Here is a 7,564-nt window from a genome sequence, read left to right as displayed (position 1 = left end):
GAGGCCAGGCTGGGCACCTGGGGGTCAGGGGGCCAAGAGGTCGGGCTGGACACGTGGGGGTCGGGGGGCACCACGAGGTTGGGCTGGGCACCAGGGGTTGGGGGCCCCTGCAGACGGTGGTCAGACGGAGGGGATGACCTGTTACGGCCACTTTGCCGCCCGAAGTCCCGGGCAGTGGGGCCTCCCCGCTCTGTCCTCCCTCCACCTGCGACAAACCCCTGCCACGCCGTAACCCTGCTGCTCAGCCCACCCCGCCGCGGCACCCCTGCTTCCCGGGCCGGCTGCCCTCCTGTCCTGGGGTGATGCACGCACCCCTGCAATGGGCACAGGGCACACAGAGCAGGATTTAGAATTTCAGTGAGGGGCACCTGGGGGGCTCCATCGGTGAAGCATCTGCCTTCAGCTCAGGGCATGACCCCGGGGTCCTGGGATCGAGTTCTGCGCCGGGCTCCCTGCTCTGCAGGGCTTCTCCCCTCCCTCTCTCCCCTCCCCAGCGCCCCTACTCTCTCTCTCTGTCTTGCTCACTGTCTCTCAAATAAGTAAAATCTTTAAAATAGTCGTAACGATACTCATTTCGGCGAGGATGACACATAAGGGCTGCAAACATCTCCCAGGACGAAGTCCAGTCTTGCCCAAGCCTGTCTGTCCGTCCACCTGTCCTGAGGGGCCCGAGCACCTCACGCGCTAGCCCCGCACAGCGTAGGAGCAGCGTGGACAGCCCGGGGGCCTGCGGGGAGCTGCAGAGGCCAGTCCCGCGGTGGGGGGGGGCGTGGGAAGCAGGGAGAAGGTGGCTCCCGGGGGCACGGCCCCTTCTCCCCGAGTCCTGCACCTTCTCCCCGAGTCCTGCACCGCCGTCTCCTGGTGGCCAGGCTGAGGCCGGCGAGCCTTCCCCCCACAAGCCATCCCCCACCGCCGGCCGCAGAAGGTTCTGGAGAGCGAGCCTGGGAATGCCTCCGCGCAGGCCCTAATCCTGTTGCTGGGATACCCGCGGGGGGAGAAACGTGGGCCTGTAGGGTTAGCTATGACCGCAGGGCCTTTCCCCTCCCCCGAGGTGTGATCGGAACCAAGTCGCAGGGGGACGCAAGGGGACGGGCAGGTCGGGCCCCCAGCAGGACATTGTGTCGCTGGCCCCGCCGCCGTCCATGGCCCCGCAGGCCGGTCGCTGGGGCAGCCGAGCACGGGGCCCCACTCAGCTCCGAGGGTGCACCCAGCAGGCGCTCAGCGTCCACCCAGCCCCCCCCCAGCACCTCCTGCCCCCAGGGCTCGAGGGGACGCCCTGAGCTTGTGCAGACCTGGGACCATGCTCTGCTCATCCACTTCCATTTTTCTCTGGAAGCTGGTCGTTAATTCTCTGCGCCCATAAAAGCATCTCAACGGCCTCCTGTTTTGAGTCGGAACCACCCAGCCCCGGGGCCCCCAGCGGATGAAATGACGGGAGGTGAGCACTGCTCCCAGGATGGCCTCCCGGGTGGGCGGGGTGGGGCCTCGGCTGCACCAAAGTGTCTTAAGAGTCATGAAGGTTGCACAGCAGGACCAGGAGGACCCAGACCCCCTCCCTCGGGGCCGCGGGGCCACCCACCCACCTGCAGAGCCAGCTGTTCTGACGTTGCCTAAAGAGAGAAACTCTGTGCCCGGGCACCAACAGGGGCGAGGGGTCGGCCCAGTGGCCCCGGGAAAGCTGGAGCCGCACACGGGTGGGCCGCTGGCCCCCGACACGGCCCCTGACCCCGACTCGGCGATATGGGCGGGAGCGCGCCGGAAATGCAGCTCTGGAAATGCAGGTCGGGGCCGCCGCCTGGCCGGCCAGTGACGCAAACACAGAGGAGCCGGGAGCTTGGGGGACCCTGCTGTCCTCGTCCGGCGCCGACGGAAGACAAGAGAGCGCAGCCCGGTCAGCAGACACCCTCCGCCAGGAGGACGCTGGGCAAGCCTCCAAGACGCGTTTGGGATCCCACGGTCATCTGCCCGGCCATTTACGGGGGTGACCCCGCAGGCTGTCGGGCACGCGGCCCCGGGCGACCAGGGTCTCTCAGAGGACTGGACCGGACCCCAGGGCCCCGACCCACGCAGCTCCGCGCTGGCCAGCCTCCATGCACATCACGCAGGACAGAGCGGAGTCTCTCCTTCCCCTGCGGGTTTTCATCATGTCGCAGGGTCACGACCCACATGCCGCCCGGCGGGCAGGGAGACGGAGGGAGAAGCCACTGCGGGGTCCTGGGACACTTCCTGGGAGGTGGGGGCGCCCAGAGCAGGGCCGCGGGGCCGGGCGTGGGGACGCGAGCCGGACGTCGCAGAGGCCGCGGCGCATCCACCACCGGGTCTCCGTCCTCAGCGGGTCCTCCGGGTGCCCGTCCGCACGTCCTCGGAGCGCACCTCCTGCCCGCAGCCGGCGGGTGGCACAGCCTCGCCTGTCCCAGCGCGACGGGGACGACACGCCCCCAGCTCCTGGGTGACGAGGTCGGCGAAGCCCGTCGGAGCCCGGCAACAGCCGTGACCCCGGAGAAGGGCCTGGAGACCGCGCGAGGGCAGCGGCTATGGGGACAGCGGGAGCGTCCCGCAGACACTCGGACTCCAGGGACGGACGGCGGGGGCGGGGGGGACAGGGCAGGGAGCAGGACCCTCCGAGGGGCGCGAGGACCCACCCCCCACCCCCATTAGACAGGAAAGGAGCTGCGTGCGGCAGTGGGAGGGCCTCCCAGGGACCCCGAGGACCCCGCCTCGTTCTGGAAGCTCAGACCAGGAGCCAGAGCGCTTGTTAAACAGCACGGCGGCCAGGAGGTGCCTCAAACACCCGCCAGGTCCCACGCGCGTCACCCTGGGCGCTCCATCAATCCAGCCTGTGGCCCGAGCAGGGCCGCCTGCCGACGGACCCAGTGAGGCACAAGGGGGAGACCGAGGCAAGGTCCGGACGGTGGCCGGGGCAGCTGTGTGGACGCGGGGTGTGGGCGGCAGGGCTCGACGAGTCCTTGTTCGCCAACTAGTGAGGACCCAAGAGCCAGTTTAGACGGCTGAGTGCAGGCCCCGCGCTGGGACCACAGAGGAGGAAAACTCACCGTCCCCACGGCCCCTGGGGCCCGAAGAGGCCGGTCGGCTTCTGGGAGCCTGGGGACGGGACCCCGGGCCTGCCCTAGCCCTCCCCGCCGCCCTGGGGCAGCCCCCCAGCACTGCCCCCAGGACCCAGAGCCGCAGGGGGAGCCGCTGGCCCTGCCTGCACGTCCCCCACGACGGCTCAACGTGTGAGGTCCCGGCAGAGGCCACGGTGCCAAAGAACCGGCCAACGTCGCCCACCAGATGGAAGCAAATGAAAGCATGTTAGGGGTGTGGCCAGTGGCCAGCGGCCAGTCCCCCGGAGCCCGCTGGTGCCGCCCACCGGGTCTCCCCCGCGGCAGCGTCCCGGCTGACTGTGGCCACGTGAGCATCAAGTGCTCCCAGGCCGCTGGGCACATCTGGTCAGCGCTCCTCGAACGGCGGGCTGGGTGCTGAGCAGGCCACCGCCCTCCCCCGGGCTGCCTTCCCACCATCCAGGACCTCTGCGCCCCGAGACCCCGTGGTCGGCCGTTCCTGGGCGCGCCCACGCCCCTGGCTGCTGCCCAGGGCATGTGGGGTTATTCTGGGGCCTGGAACGGGAGCGCCGCCTGAGCTCTGGAAGGCTGCTAGGACGGGCCCAGCTTGGGGGTCTGTGTGGGGAGCCCACGCCCAGGGCCACGGGTCAGGGGCCTGAGGGGCGGCGAGCACATCCGGGGGGCCCGGCACGGGGCTGGGGCTGGGGTCTCGGCCGGACGCGACACTTTGCAGACGACAGGCCGCTTCCCACGACCTAACGGTGGGCTGGGCGGGGTCCTGCAGCTGCTTGACAATCTGCCACAAAGCTGGTGGCTTAGAACAGCACATATTTATTTTCTTGCAGTTCCAGAGGTCACAAACCACCGTGCCGGAGACACTGGGCTCCTTCCCGGAGGCTCCAGCAGAGAATCCGCTTCCTGTCATTTCCAGCCGCTGGACGCACCTGCACCCGTGGCCCCTCGGGCACCTGCAGGGCCAGCGGCTCCGTCGTCCCACGTCCTGCGTCCCGCCCTCCGACATCTGCTTCCACCACCACGTCTCCCTGACCCCGACCCTGCCCCCTGCCTCCCCATCCCTGTTAGGACGCCAGGATCACACGGAGGCCCCCGCACTCGTCGCCCCGGCTCAGGGCCTTCACCGCACCTGCAGGGTCCTTCCTACCACGTGAGGCAGCGTCCATGCGTCCTGCGGATCGGGCCGCGGGTATCCCTGGGGCTGGCCACGGACGCACGGGAAGCAGAAGCATAAACGAGGGGTTTTCGTCTAGAGGCTCATGTGTGGGGATGTCGGGCACCTGGGATGCCAGCGTGCCATCCGCCCTGTCAGGCCGGGCTGCTGTGGGGCTGGCCTCAGACCGGGGCGCCCAGAGCAAGGGGCGACCCCAGGGGCCGGGCTGGGGGGCACGTTTCCCCAACACAGCGAGAGAGGCTGGGTGCTCTGTGCTCTTTCCTTCCTGCTCCCAACCTCCAGAGCTTTCTTACTCGTTTTCACAACAAAAGGCCATGTCCGGGGAACACGGGGGACCCTAAGCCGAAGGCCCTGGAGGTGACACTCATTTTAGCCAGAAAACAGGAAGATCCTGGCCGCCCCAAAGTGGGCCCCCTCAGCACCCCGGGGAGACTGAGGCCGAGAGCCCAGAGGTCACTGCCAGCCCTGCCCGCCGCAGAGGGCACCCGCTGACCCCGCAGCGCGGCAAGGGGCCTCCAGACCCGAGTCGGGAGCCAAGCAACAGCCTTGGCAGGGGCGGGCCTGGGGCCCTGGAGGGGGCTCTGGACGCACAAGGCTCCCCCCTCCTCCCCGAGGCCGAAAGGCTCAGGGCAGGGAAGCGGTTCAGCTCCAGGTGTAGACTTGCTCGGGGTGGCGGGAAGTGCTTAGCTGAAATAATTATTTATGTTAGAAAAAGCCTCTCCCAGCTCTGACAGCTGGCTCCAGGGGACACCTGCCGCCTTCTGTCCCGTCCTAGAAGATTTCCCAGGGGACCTGCCTTTCTAAAACCCCAGGAGGCAGGTGAGGGCAAGGGGTGTGAGGTGGAGGGGGCTGCAGGGCAGAGGGGAGGGGAGGGGGTGTGAGGTGGGGCTGCAGGGCAGGGGGGGTGTGAGGTAGGGGGGCTGCAGGGCTGAGAGGGGAGGGGAGGGGGTGTGAGGTAGGGGGGCTGCAGGGCAGAGGGGAGGGGAGGGGGTGTGATGTGGGGGGACTGAAGGACAGAGGGGAGGGGAGGGGATGTGAGGTGGGGCTGCAGGGCAGGGGGGGTGTGAGGTGGGGGGGCTGCAGGGCTGAGAGGGGAGGAGGGGGTGTGAGGTGGGGGGGCTGCAGGGCTGAGAGGGGAGGAGGGGGTGTGAGGTGGGGGGCTGCAGGGCAGAGGGGAGAGGAGGGGGTGTGAGGTGGGGCTGCAGGGCAGAGAGGAGGAGGGGGTGTGAGGTGGGGGTGCTGCAGGGCAGGGGGGGTGTGAGGTGGGGGGGCTGCAGGGCAGAGGGGAGAGGAGGGGGTGTGAGGTGGGGCTGCAGGGCAGAGAGGAGGAGGGGGTGTGAGGTGGGGGGCTGTAGGGCAGGGGCGGTGTGAGGTGGGGGGGCTGCAGGGCAGAGGGGAGGGGGTGCAAATGCAGGGCAGGGGGACCTTACCTTCCTGGGGCCGCAGGGCAGCAGGGGGGAGAGCCCGGAAGGTGCGCGTAGGCGGAGATGACGGAGGGGGCGCGTGCTCCCCCCCCCCCCCCCCCCCCCCCCCCCCCCCCCCCCCGGGCTGCGCTCAGGCTCCGGCTCCGTCCACATGTGCGAGCACGGACCGGGCCTCCGTCCAGGAAGCTCCTGGCTCGCTCTGGCTCGCGGAGAACAAGAGACTTTCTCAGCGGGAGAATTTTTTTACAACACGGCGGCCTGGTAACAAGATCCAACACGCACAGGCGGGCCGGTGGCCCTGATCCTCCGAGGGGACATGTGCGTGGGCGTGGCCGGGGGCAGGGAGTGGGCCGCTGGGTCCCACAGCAGCCACCAGTTGAGCGGGCACAGCCCACCGCCGAGTGCCCCACGTCTGGGGCCCACGTCCTGCTCCGGATGCACGCCCGTCCCTCCTTCCAGGCCCTGCCCTGCCCGCGGGGGGACGCCGTCCCCGAGAACCCAGGAGTGACGTGCACTCCCTGAAGCAGCGTCCCGTCAAATCCCACAGACCCCGCTCTCCCCCCACCTCCCAGACACACACAGGCCGAGAGGGTGAGTGGCCCGCCCGGGGCCACACAGCGCTCGGGGCCACACAGCGCTCGGGGGCAGCCCCGGCTCCCCCATCCCCATGAGCGGCGTCGCACCCACGAGTGCGCAGCCAGGCCACCTGCCAGGTGCCGCCGCCCTGTGTCCAGCGTCGAAGCGTCCTTTCCAGGGACCAGCCCGAACCCCACGCCCTCGAAGGCAGATGAAGACGCCAACAGCCCCCCGACGCCCCCACGGCGCTCCCCTGCGGTCTCACCTCTCCCCGTCCCTGCCCCCGGGGCTGCCGGGCACTCGGTGCCCCCCACGGGAAGAAGCCATAAAATTAGGGGGGAAAAACCACTCTGCACCTCAAGAAGCACCTGGAGAGGCTGACCCCGGGGTCGGACACGCGCCCCTGCACCAGCTGCTGCCGCCAGCCACGAGGACGACACGCCACAGAGCACGGCCACTCGGAAGTGAGGGGAGCGCACGGGCCGCCCCAGGCGCCCACCCCTAGCCGAGGAGCTGCCCTAGGCCTCCGCTGCCCCGGCCAGGACAAGGGCCCCCCGGCCTCCAGCCTCCCCAGCCCCCTGGGTGGTTGGGTCTCTGCCGCCCAGGGGGCCACTGAGGGTCGGGGGACGCACCCCTCTCCCTGCGTGCCCCTGCCCGACCCCACAGCCCAGGGTGGGGACCACACTCTCCACCCGGCTCGAACCCATGATACGAGGCCCCTGGTTGTCTGAATGGAAACGGGGCAGAAGGCCTCCTTCGTCCTGGAGGCGGAGGGCGTGAGGGCCCCGGGCCTGCAGGGGGGCGCCCAGCCTCGGAGGAACCCGCAGCCCCAGGGGCCCCGCACGTCCCCAGGGACGCTCGCGTGGCACAGCTGGGCGCCAGGAGGCGGTGAACCCGCGGCGGAGCCCTCCCCGCAGCGCTTCACGTGGGCCCAGGCCACCCCAGCAGAAGGGCGCCCCCCGCGGCCCGACGACAGCTCCCTGCGGACCGCGTGGCCCCATCTTAGGATTTCCACACCCGGGTGAAACAGAGGCGGCCCCCTGGTGACTAATTCTGAACGTCCTCGAAGGAGCAGCGCAACACGTAAGACAAGAATTCAGACTAGAATGAAACAAGGCGTGAATAAATATATAAATCCTCAGCACGTGGTGGCCGCAGCCCCCGCCCGGCCCGCGGGCGCCCCGGCTCCCCGGCTCCCCTGCTCCGGCTGCCCGCCCATCCCGGGAGGCGCCCCAGGCCGGCCCCACGGGCAGTGCTCGGCCTCCCCGTCTGGCCCCCCAGGAACCGGGCGAGGCCGGGAGCCCCGCCACACC

The sequence above is a fragment of the Canis lupus genome, chromosome 31, assembly GCF_011100685.1.
Source record: "Canis lupus familiaris isolate Mischka breed German Shepherd chromosome 31, alternate assembly UU_Cfam_GSD_1.0, whole genome shotgun sequence".
Classification (NCBI taxonomy): Eukaryota; Metazoa; Chordata; class Mammalia; order Carnivora; family Canidae; genus Canis; species Canis lupus.
The sequence above is the reverse complement of the archived record's forward strand: the minus strand, read 5'-3'. Positions refer to the sequence as shown.